This window comes from Rattus rattus, chromosome 2, assembly GCF_011064425.1.
Source record: "Rattus rattus isolate New Zealand chromosome 2, Rrattus_CSIRO_v1, whole genome shotgun sequence".
In the NCBI taxonomy this organism is placed as follows: Eukaryota; Metazoa; Chordata; class Mammalia; order Rodentia; family Muridae; genus Rattus; species Rattus rattus.
The window spans coordinates 120,240,682-120,253,288 of NC_046155.1; positions in this window are offsets into that span (position 1 = coordinate 120,240,682).

Sequence of the window (12,607 nt, forward strand, 5' to 3'; positions counted from 1 at the left end):
TATTTAAGGGGTTGGGGATTTAGCTCAGTGGTAGAGCGCTTGCCTAGGAAGCGCAAGGCCCTGAGTTCGATCCCCAGCTCCGAAAAAAAGAATCAAAAAAAAAAAAAAAAAAAGTTATTTAAATGTACTTTAAAAAGTTATTTCCTGCTGGGCAGTGGTGACACAACTCTAACCCCAAAACTCAGGAGGCAGAGGCAAGTGGATCTTGGATTTCCAGGCCACTCTGGTCCTCAGAGTGAGTTCCAGGACAGCCAGGGCTACTCAGAGAAACTCTGTCTCAAGACAACAGCAACAAAAATATATTGTCTTAGTTACCTTCTTATTGCTATGATAAGACATCATGACCAAGGCAACTTATAAAAGTGTTTAATTTGGGGTTTATGCTTTGGTTTCAGAGGATTAGAGTCTGTAGCCATCATGGAGGGGAGCAGGGTGGCAGGCAGGCAGGCAGGCCCTGGAACAGTGGGTGAGCGCTTACATCACGATCAAATTGAGGCAGAGAGAACTAATTGGAAATCCCATGGGCTTTTGAAACCTCAAAGCCCAGCCCTGTGACACTCCTCCTTCAACAAGGCCATGCCTCCTAATTCTTCCCAGTTTCACCAACTGGGAAGCAAGCATTCAAATATATGTGTTCATGGGGTTTATTCTCACTATGTTGTTCCCATCTTTCTGGCCCCATGGCTCAGTGTGTGAGAGCTCTTGCTGCCAAGTCTCACTAACCGTGTTCCATCCCAGGCCCCACACGGTGGAAGGAGAGGACTAACCCATTCTCATATCTATACACACACACACATATATGCAAGATAAATAAATAATAAATAAATTTTAAAAGTTGTCAGTTACTTCTATTCATCTTATAAGTGTGTTTTTAATTTATTTAAAAAATATTTCATTTGTTTGTGGTTGGTTTGGTTTGTTGTTTTTTTTTTTTTTGAGACAGGGTTTCACTGTGTAGCCCTGGCTGTCTTGGAACTCTGTAGATCATACTGGACTCGAACTCATAGATCTGCCTGCCTCTGCCTCTCAAGAGCTGGGATTAAAGGCATGAGCCCAGTTTACTTAATTTACTTGTAATTGTGTGTGTGTGTGTGTGTACTCTGAGTTCAGATCTTCCAGATCCCCGGAGAACTGAACACAAGTCCTGTAAGAACAGCAAGTGCTCTCAATGACAGGGCTGTCTTTCTAGCCCTTTGTTTTCTGTTATAGAGGATTTGTCAGATTTCTTTAATGAGCAGACATTTTTTCCCTTTCTTGAACAAGCTGTATTTCTCCCCTCCCACGTTTAGCTTTGCTAAAACATCTAACATCTGGTAGGTAAAGACTGCACACAACTCTTGTATGAAGCTTGGTATGTTTGCAAATGTGTGTGCCACAGGTCACGTCACAGCAGTCAAGGTGATTCACAAGTACATCTCTCCTTTCCAGAACTTTCCTCGTGTTCTTGTTTTGCTTTAATGGTCATTATTTTTGTTTTCATGTTTCATTGCTCTGAAACAACTATTTGGGTATTTAGAAAACCAGGTATAAGCTTCTTTCTTTCGCATTCTCCTGTTGGTGGCAAAGGCATCCTGCAGGGAGCTTCCAGTTTGTGGGAGAAGCCGGCCTGCAAATAGGGGTTCCTGCAAATAGGGGTTATGTTGTATTTGGAGAACTGGGCGGAAAGAGGAACCAGCCCTTTGGTTGCTGATTTAAGCTCTGGATGGAATAGAGTATCTATTGTGGAAGTGTATTGTGCAAAAGAGAAAGGAGCTTTTTGTGAAGAGAGATAAAGAGGTTGTGGGGTGGGAGGGGGGAGGGGAGGAGAGGAGGAGGAGGAGACAGGGCTGGCAGATAGTCCTGGGAGGGGCCTGACAAATAACCAGCCAGTGGGCAGACTTCAATCAGGACACCCATCCGAATGTCCCAGCAGGGGACCTCTAAAGAGGTTAAAACCTGGGTCTGTGAGTCCAGGCCCAGCCCTGTACTCAATGTCACCTTCTTATGGGTTCAGTAAATAGTTATTGTCCTTGAAGATCCTGACAAGCTTGAGTAAGCCCTGTGTTTAAGATCATTCCTTTGAATTTCACTTAAGCCATTCATTCAGTAATCAGTCTGAAGATTCGGGCCTGGCCGCTCACACGGATAAACCTAGCGATTAGGAGGCTGAGGCAGGAAGATTGCTGTGCATTCCAGGCCAGCCTGGGCCACAGGGCAAATTCAGGGAGAGGGGCGTACGTGGGGGTGGGGGTGGGGATGGGGGGTGGAGCCAGGGAGAGGAGGCAGCAGGCAAACCGCTTCTGTTATAGGAATAGGAGCCTGAGCCACGTGTGGTGGAGCACGTCTTAAATCTCAGCACCTGGGGGCAGAGGCAGAGGCAGAGGCAGACAGATCTCTGCGCTCCAGGCCACCCTGATCTACCGAGTGAATTCCAAGACAGGGAAATCCAGGGAGGGGTTCTCTGGGTGTATGTGTCCTATTTAGTTTTGTGTGTGGTTTTTTAATTCTTTGTTTGGTTTCGAGGCAGTTTCACTATGTAGACCTGGCTGGCTTTGAACTTGAAAAGACCCTGCTGTCTTTCACTCCAGTGATTGTTCTGCCTCTGCCCGTTGATGCTGTCTGTTTTGAGACAGGCCTCACTAGGTAGCACTCACGGGATTCACTGGAACTCCTATGAAGACCCAGCTAACCTCAAACCCACAGAAATCCACACTCCTCTCCCTTCCGGGTAGTGCTAGAATTAAAGGCATAAGTCAGGGTTGGAGAGATGGCTCAACAGTTAGGACACTGGCTGGAGAGACGGCTCAGTGGTTAAGAGCACTGGCTGCTCTTCCAGAGGTTCTGAGTTCAAATCCCCACAACCACATGGTGGCTCACAACCATCTGTAGTGGGATCTGATGCCCTCTTCTGGTGTGTCTGAAGATAGCTACAGTGTACTCATATAATAAATCTTTTTTAAAAAGGCATATGTCTGACCTGTGGATCCTTCCGATAATAAATTCTCTTTTGTAATCAAGTTTTCTTCTACTATCTAGTAGAGGGTTTTGTTTTTTTTTCCTCCTTTTGTCTTTGATTTTTCTTTTGAGACAGGGTCTCTGACAGTCCAGGTTATCTGTCCTCAAGTATGGAATGCCATGCCCCTGACCTTGCAATTTATGTATTTGTTTATAGTCCTGGAGATTGAACCCAGGGCCTCACTCCATCAGGCCTTGAGACATAACCCTCAGTCTAAGGGCAAGGTTTCACCTGATTTGGAATTGGAGCTCGATAGCAGGCCTCTCGGCAGGCAGGGGATGGAGTCTAGCTGAAGCTAAATGGAAACGCCTTTTGTTTGTTGTTACATTTCTGGTTTTGTTTGTAGCTGCTTTGAGACAGTTTCTCCTTAGAGTGTCTAACACAAAATAACAAAACACAAAGAAAGCTTGCTTCACCTAGGAAGATTGGAGGGGTCTTTATAGAGAAAGATTGGGGGTGTGTGTGTCTTTTCTGCAGGAAGATGTGGGAAGCAACTAATTTGACCTTCAGAAGTTCACTTCCCATTCAGTAGAATCCCAGCTCCCAGCATGCATCAGCCTATGTCCCTCCGCTATCAAGATCAGTTCCTCTGGAAACTTACTTCCTGTTCCCATTTCACTCTTCTTTCCAACTTCCTCTAGCCAGCTCGGTGTTGGCTCCACCCTTAAGTTACCCAGACAATTTTTCTGGAGCTGAAACATAGTTTTAAACAAAGATCTTATTTTTTCACCACAGGGGGAAAAAAAAATCCCAATAAATTTGAAAATGCAGATGTGAATCTGAAGCCCATTCTCTGTTCCCAAAATGGTACGATTGGAAATTAGTGCTAGGAACCACTTATTGGGGATTCTCTGAGGTAGCTCTGGAATAAAAGAAAGAAATCAAAAATAAAGTATCAATTTAGAGGACAGCACAATTTCTCTGGCCATATCTCCCTGAATGTATCCGATTTCCTCTAGTCTCGGAAGCTAAGCAGGGCCAGCCCTGGTCGGTCCAAAGATGGGAGTAAACAGAGAAAAACAAAAGAATCTCAATATATATTTATATATATTTGTATATATATATATATAGTGTATATATACATATTTATATGTGAATGTGTATGGCTCAGTGGTTAAGAGCACTCACAGTTCTTGCAGAGGACCCAGTTTTGATTCCCATCACCTACATGGTGGTCACAACCATCTGTAATTCCAGTTCCAGGGGATCAGACACCCCTTCTTATCTCTTCAGGCACTGAGCATGCATGTGGTGCACATACATACATGCAGGAAAAAAAAATCCACACATAAAATATTTTTTTTAAGTACATATTGGGGCTAGAGAGATGGTTCAGTGGTTAAGAGCACTGACTGCTCTTCCTGAGTTCAAATCCCAGCAACCACATGGTGGCTCACAACCAGCTGTAATGGGATCCGATGTCCTCTGCTGGTGTGTCTGAAGACAGCTATAGTGTACTTATATAAATAAATCTTTAAAAAATAAAATGACTCAGCAGTTAAGAGCACTGGTGGAGGGGCTGGGGATTTAGCTCAGTGGTAGAGCGCTTGCCTAGCAAGCGGCAAGGCCCTGGGTTTGGTCCCACAGCACTGGTGGCTATTCCAGAGGAACCACATGGTGGCCAACAACCATCTGTAAGTACCGTTCCAGGAGGTCCAGCGCCCTCTTCTGGCCTCTTTGGGCATTGTGTACAGGTGGTGCACAGATTTAAGTGCACCCATGTACACATAAAATAAAAATAATACATATAACATTTTTAAAAGAATCGAGGGCAACCCTGATTACATAGAGTTTAGGCCAACCTGGTCCTCATGAGGCCTTGTCTCAAGAAAAATAAAAGACAAAGAGAATAAGTTAGAAAAATTAATTTATTAAAAAGCAAGCTGAGCGTGATGGCTCATGCTGTTATCCCAGCCCTTGAGAGGTAGCAACAGCAGGATCAGAAGAAGTTCAAGCCAGCTTGTTCAACTTCAGATCCTGTGTCAAAATAGATGAGAGCAGGGAGAGGCAAAGGAGGAGGAAGAAGATGAGAGGAAGGGAGAGGGGGAGGAAGGGGAGGAGGAGGAGGGAGGAAGAAGAAAATAGAAAGGAGTAGAATGAATACCTTTGCCCTTGGGCTTTGTTTTTGTAAAAGACAAAGTCTAATTAATGCAGGACGTAAGAGAAGGGGTAGGTAGAATAGCGAAGAGAAAGAAGTTTAAGAAGAACTAACTTTGACAGCACACATCCGTAACTCCAACTCAGGAGGGTGAGGCAGGAGAATGTCAAGAGCCAGGCAGGCCTGGGCTACACTGGGAGAGGCTTTCTCAGAATAAAATAAAAATTAGGGGTTTTGTGCTTTGGATCAAAACATGCTCGCTCTCAGGACCCCTGAAGCCAGCCAGCAGTGCCGTTCCGGGAACCTGGAGCCTGGAGCCGGGCTGGCAGAGGTGGATTTGAACTGCAGCCATGCCCTGCTTCAGGCTCCATCCTCTCTCACTCTGCCAAGATGTGACTGGCTGTCCCCACGCACTTCCCCTCGGTGGAAATCTCCTCTGCCTTTCAGCACATGGCCGACTAACCTTACAGGACCAGGAACCTTAACCAATCCTCCCTCCCTCCAGTCACTTCGGTCCCGTAAATTGTGTGAAAGGTAACCAACTCAAAACACTATCAGGCCGGCTGTGGTACCTTTAATTCCAGCCCTTGGGAGGCAGAGGCAGGAAGAATCTCTGTAAGTTTGAGGCCAGCCTGGTGTGTAGATCAAGTTCCAAGACAGCCAAGAAACCCCGTCTTGAAACAAACAACCCCTCAACCAAACAGAGAAAGAAACAAAATGGTCTTACTACATAGTTGTAATTTTTGGCTGCTGAATTCTCCTGCTCTACAGAACTGGTGGGGCAGGCGAGAGGCACTTAAATGAAAGTTTGGGGCAGTAGAGCTCAGTGGTAGAGCCCTTGCCTAGCGCTTACTTCCTCGCTCTGCAAACACTGTTTTGGGGAATTAACTGAGGGAGAATTTAACAAAGGTGTTACAAGCACTGATTTCTCAAAACTCTTGGTCCAGAACATCGGGACTGGAAAAAAGGATGTCTTTTTAAAAGGTTCAAGGCAAAAGTGGACCATTTCTTTTTATATAGATCAATTAGAATAGAGATAATTTTTTTCACATGAAGAAAACTAGACTCCCCCGCCCCCACCCCACAGAGGGACATGAGACTAGCTGAGGCCAGCAGAACGGGACAGCGCTTTACAACACTTGTTGCTTTTTATAAAGGACCAGGTTTGATTTTCATTATCCACATGGTGGCTCACAAACGCAGAGGCTCTGACGCCTGCCTTCCTCGGACCTCTGAGGGCACCATGCATCTGTACAGTGCATATGCATACATTGGGGCAAAATATACACATAAATAAAATACATTTGAAAAATGTAAAGAAGGGCTGGAGAGATGGCTCAGTGGTTAAGAGCACTGACTGCTCTTCCAGAGGTCCTGAGTTCAAATCCCAGCAACCACATGGTGGCTCACAACCATCTGTAATGAGATCTGATGCCCTCTTCTGGTGTGTCTGAAGACAGCGTACTCACATAAAATAAATAAAGAGACCTCTTTTTTAAATTGTAAAGAAAAGAGAAAGAGCCGAAGCCAGTGAGGTGGACATCAGGTAAAGGTGCTTGCCCCAAAGCCTGAAGACTTGAGTTCCACCTGGGGAACTCATGTGAAGGTGAAGCATTGTCTTCTGACTTTCATATGCACGTGACACATGCACTGGCAAACATCACACGTGCATCATGCACACAGACACACATGCAGACACACATTCAAACACTATCATCATCACAACCATCATCATCACCATCATCACCACCATCATCATCACCACCATCATCATTCCCCACCCTTATCATCATCAATGAAAATGAAAAACTAAGGTGAGTCACAATCAAGGAAAACCTGACGTGATCATCCGGCCTTCACACACAAATACTCACACATGCAAATGTACCTGCATGCACACCCCCCCAGGGATGGCACCTACACCATATATACACACATAAACACAGAGCAGGGCACGGTGACAAACATCTGTAATCCCGGCATATGGAGGCAGGAGGATCAGAAGTCTGAAGTTATTTTAGGAAATACGATGAGTTCAAGGCCAACCTGGGCTACGTGAGGTCCTGCTCTAAATGAAAGGGATTGACGAATGGGAGTAGAGTATGCATTTAGCATGTGAGAAGCCCGAGGTTTGGTCTCCATAACCCATCCCCCACAAAAAGCTAACTCCAGGGCCTCACGATGCCATTAAAGTTAACTTGACATGTCATGGAGGCACCAGGACAGCGACAGAGTGTTGTGTTTGAATTCTTTGGGGTTTCCAGGCAGGCTGACACATACCTGTATACTAATCAAGAGACTGAGGGAGCAGCTCCTTTGTGCTCTCAGCTCATGGTCAGCCTGGGCACTAGAATGAGAACCCCATTTCCAAATTAAACGAAGACCTCCCCTTCGCTTTTCTCCTCTAGAGACAAGGTCTCGTGTAGCCCTGTCTGGTGGAAAGTGCTGTGGAGCTGGGATGACCTTGAACTTCTGATCCTCCTGGTTTCTACCCCTCCCCAACTCCACCCATCCTCCCCACCTCTGTACTGGGATGACCTACCACATCTGATTTATTCAGCACTGGGAAATCAAAATTGGGGCTTCATTCTTGCTAGGCCAGTCCTTCAGCAGGTACACACACACAGCACCCTTCCCTCTTCAGTTAGCCTCTCAGCACACGACTCTGGTTCCTCACAGCCAAGGCAACCCTTTCCCTCAACCCCTCAAGTGCTGGGATTCCAAGGGTGTGCACCCACACCTGGCTTCCATCCCCAAACCAACTGAAACAAAGCAAAAGTACAAACACAGAGAAGAGAAGAGGAGAGAGAGAGAGAGAGAGAGAGAGAGAGAGAGAGCTTGAGCTAACTAGCTGGCAAATTATGGGAAAAAATTTGTACCTTGCATAATACACCAAGTAAATTCTTTTCACACTAAATAATCATATTTAACTATGGACATGTGATAAATCAAAGAAAATAGCCAGCAGTGCTAGCTCATACTTTTAATCCCAAGACTCAGGAGGCAGAGGCAGGTGAATCTCTGGGAGTTGAGGGCCAGCCTGGTCTACAGATCAAGTTCAAGTTCTAGGACAGCTAGAGTACACAGACAAAAAAAAATACTGTCTCAAACAACAAAAAAAGAAGAAAAAGGAGGAGGAGGAGGAAGAAAAGAAAAAAGAAAAGAAATAAAGGAAGAAAGGAAGGAAGGAGGGGGGGGAGAGAGGGAGAGAGAGAGAGAGAGAGAGAGAGAGAGAGAGAGAGAGAGAAGAGAGAGAGAGAGAATAAATATTTTTCAGGAGCCAGGTGAATGAAGCAATAGCTTTTGAAGCTCAGGAGTTTATGGAAATCAAAAGGGAAGAGGGTATTAGTCAAGCTCAACAATTCTAAGAAAATAGAGGGAATTAGAGCTTCTCTGGAACTGATGATGTGACTGTGAGAGTCCTAGGCACCAAACTTGGGTCTTTTACCAGAGCAGCAAGTGCTCTTAACAGCTGAGCCGTCTTCTGGCCTCAGACAACATATATTTAAACAACAGATAGACCGTGAGCTGGGGTGGGGGCCATGGAGGAGAGTTCAAGGTTGACTTGGGGCTTCTGGAGGCCTGTCTAAAAGGAAAGAACGACAAAATTCTCATCGGCAATAAAACTGTGACCGGCACACACCTACAATCCTAGGAAGACAGAGGAGGGAGGGCCGGGAGTGTAAGACCAGACTTGGCTACTCGATATCCTATCTCAAAAAATCTAAGAAGGGAGGAGGAGGAAGAGGGAGGAGGAAGTGGAAGAATAAGAGGAGGCAGGGGAGTGTACATGGGTGTGCTGATGCAGACTTGTAACCTCAGGGCTTGTGGTTAGAGGCCGAGGACAGCTGGCAGGTTACAGATGAGTCTGGGGCCACCCTAAGCTACATGAAACTCTGTCTCAAAAGCCCAGAAGAAAAAGGGGCAAGACAAACAGAAAGGCAGACTACCTTAAATATTTTTAAAACTATTTTTATTAGATGCATAATAATTATATTATAAAAATAAATTATTTTTTATTTATTAGATGTATGCTATTATATATATATATATATATATATATATATATATATATAATTTTAAAAATACCCAAAAGACAGGTTACTCAAGAGAAAATTCCAGAAAATAAAAATACAGAAAATGTCTTACTCTGGGTCATTTAGATTAGTTCCAGCACTCTGGGAAGCAGAGGCTGGCAGATCTCTCTGAGATTGAGACTAGCCTGGTCAACAAATCAAGTTCTGGGACAGCCAGGACTATTACATTAAAAAAAACAAAACCCTTTCTCAACACCCACCCCCAATAAAATAAAAGTGCGAGTGAATGCAAGCTCAAGAGAAGCTGTAACTATTTGCTTTCCCCTCCCTCCCACCTCCCATCTGGGCCATAGAACCCACCATACCTGGGAAATGCTCCCACAACAGAGAGGAGAGGCAAGGGGACAGTGGCAGAGGGAGTGCCCTGCCTACATCTTTCTAAATAGAGAAGCCACCAGGGCTGTGGTTGTTCCTCCTGTAGCCTGCCCTTCATTTTCCTGGCCTTCCTGTAACAGGGTGCACTGGGGAACCATAGGCAAAACTCTGGGTTCTTCGTCTAGTACCCCCAGACAAGTGTTGCCCCCAGGAAAAGATTGACCTTGTAGCCTCCTTGATAACCAGAGGGCATGAAGGGAAGATGAGTCTTGGGATTTGCTTACTTAGGTATTCATTCATTCATTCATTCACTCACTCACTCATTTGTTCATTCATTCATTCATCTCATGTCTGTCAAACTGGCCTTAAACTACTGATCATCAGCGTCTGGAGTGCTGGGATTATAGGGGTGCACCACAAAGCCTGGCTAAAAAATGGAGTTTTAGAAAATTGTGCAAGCATGCATGCACGCTTGCACGTGTGTGTGTGTGTGTGTATGTGTGTGTGTGTGTATATACAAACACCAGGGCACACAAGTACCACAGTGTGTGAGGAAAACCCTCTGGAGTTGATTCTCTCTTTCCACCACATGGGTTCCAGGCATCTCAGTGATGTTGTCAGGTGTGGCAGTAAACACCTTTACCTGCCGAGCCACCGAGCCAGCCTGACAAGTCAGTTTGCAGTGGGGTGTAAGCCCTGGGGACTGGCACCTTCTCTTAGGCTGCACAGATTCTTACTGTTTGCTCACACAGAAGAGAGCGAACAGACTGCAGAAGGCTCAACTCTCCATTTTCAGTCAACCAGGATCTAAACCCCAGATCCACCTACTATCGGCAAGACGGAAGTCACGGAGCCTCTTGAAATCTGTTTCTCTTTCTAAAGGTCTGTTAAGAACAGAGTCCCTCAAGAGCTGCTACATTAAAGGCTTAGGCACCACACAGGTCTTGCTACCAGAGGAGAGCTGGCATTCTCCAGTGGCCTGCCTTAGCAGTGGTTAAGAACTCACTGTGTGGTTCATGGTTGCCAGCCTACTTCACCTGCATACTCTCCAGATCCCCAGCCTCTGCCAGCTTCTGCGCCAAGCCTGCCTCACGCTGGGCTTCATCCAATAGTTCCAGTGACCATCCAGAACCAACTGAAAGCCTGACGCACTCTCTCCGTCAACTCCATGCTCTTCAGCCTCCAGGACTAATGGTTGTCTCCCCCTTGAAGCTGTAGCCCAAGTGAGACCCACTCTGCTTCTCAGCCAGGGTCAGGCCACATCTCCCTCCTCCCTTTAACAGTCTGGAACTATTTTAAGTACGTGCTCTGAACTCAGACTCCCGTCTCTCTTTTCTTTACTTATTTTTGATAGCTTCAAGCAGTCCAGGCTGGCCTTGAACTTCTGATCTTTCTGTCCCCATCTCCCAAGTGCTGGATGACAGATATGAGCCACCTGTTTTTGTGGTGCTGGGGACTATACATGCTAGGCAAATGTCCTACCAACCGAGCCACCACTCCAGCCCTAGACTCAAGCTTGTGCAAACATCCTCTCAGGGCTCGGTGAGCACAGTGCCTGCTATGTAAGCATGAAGCTCGGCTTCAGATCCTAGCACCCATGTTATAGCTGGCTGGACAAAATGGTGCTGGTCCATCCCTCCAGGACTGGGATGCTATCAAGATATCAAGAGCTACCCAAAACTGTTAGCTCCAGCTTCAGCAAGAGACTCTGTTTAAAAAAAAAAAAGTTGGAGAGAGATAGGGGAAGATATCCCAAGTCAGTTCCACAGGGGAACGTGCAGCTGAGAGCACGTTTGCACACACAGAGACACACGTAGAGGCACACATGTACACAAACATCCTCTTACACCACTGGTGTTTTGGCTAAACGCAAGTGTAAATAACCCCTTTCCAGATTAAAGCACCGCCTCCCTTCTTTTTGGTTTCTAATTATTTTATTTTTATTTTTATTTCGTGTGCACTGGTGTTTTGCCTGCTTGTATGTCTGGGTGAGGGTGTCAGATCTTGGAGTTTCAGATCACTGCGAGCTGCCGTGTGGGTGCTGAGAATTGAACTAGGTCTTCCTGAAGAGCAGTCTGTTGGAGCTGGGGACGAACCCAGGGCCTTGCGCTCACTAGGCAAGTGCTCTACCGCTGAGCTAAATCCCCAACCCCTGAGCAGTCTGTTCTTAACCACTGAGCCATCTCTCCAGCCTCTCTTTTTCTTTTTTTAAAACACTGCACATCTAGCCAGGCCTTGAATATGATGAGCAAATGACCTGCCATTGAACTAACACCCTTAGCACCACACCACTTTGATTGGGTCTTAATTTTTTTGTTTGTTTGTTTTTGAGTCTTTTTTTGGCAAGGGGTGGGAGATGTTCAAGGCATGGTTTCTCTGTGTAGTTCTGGAACTCTCTTTGAAGACCAGGCTGGCTTTGAACTCACAGAGATCTGTCTGCCTCTACCTCCCACGTTCTGGGATTAAAAGTGTGTACCCTCACTGCCCAGCTGGACGTCTGTTAGAGCAGGAGAGCATCGCAGCTCTTCCTCAGGTACACCACGGGCCACTCCCCCTTTCCGTCCGCCCAATTCATGATCCACAAAGCTCTCCTGGCCCTCGGTCCCTCTCTCGTCACCTCGGAATCCACTTTTGGCTCAGGAGCTGTTGGACAGCCTCCTCCTCTCCTCTCCCTTCCGTGGATGGCATTTGCGAGTCACGATGACAGGAGTTCCGGTGCGGTCGCAAAGAGTCGCATCTTCTCTGTGCATCTGTGAGGAGAAGACATAAGGAACGCTCTTGGATTCATCTCTACCGAGAGAAACCGAAACCACAACATAGGAAGGAAGATTCTGCATAACAGAGAGCCCCGCTGTCAAACTCTGAGACCTTGGAAATGCTCCGAAGCCCCCTTCGGGTCCCCACCGGAGCCTCCATCTGCCAGCCCAATCTCGTTAATTAAGCTTGCTTTCTCTGGAGCACCAGTGTTCCAAACCAATTCAGCTGAGCTTCTCCACCCGGTGGCTTTCCGACTTGTCACCCGGCCTAGTACATTTTGATTTCTATTTTTCTTTGCAAATATCTAGTGTCTCTACTATATTGCAGATGAAATAATGATTTCTT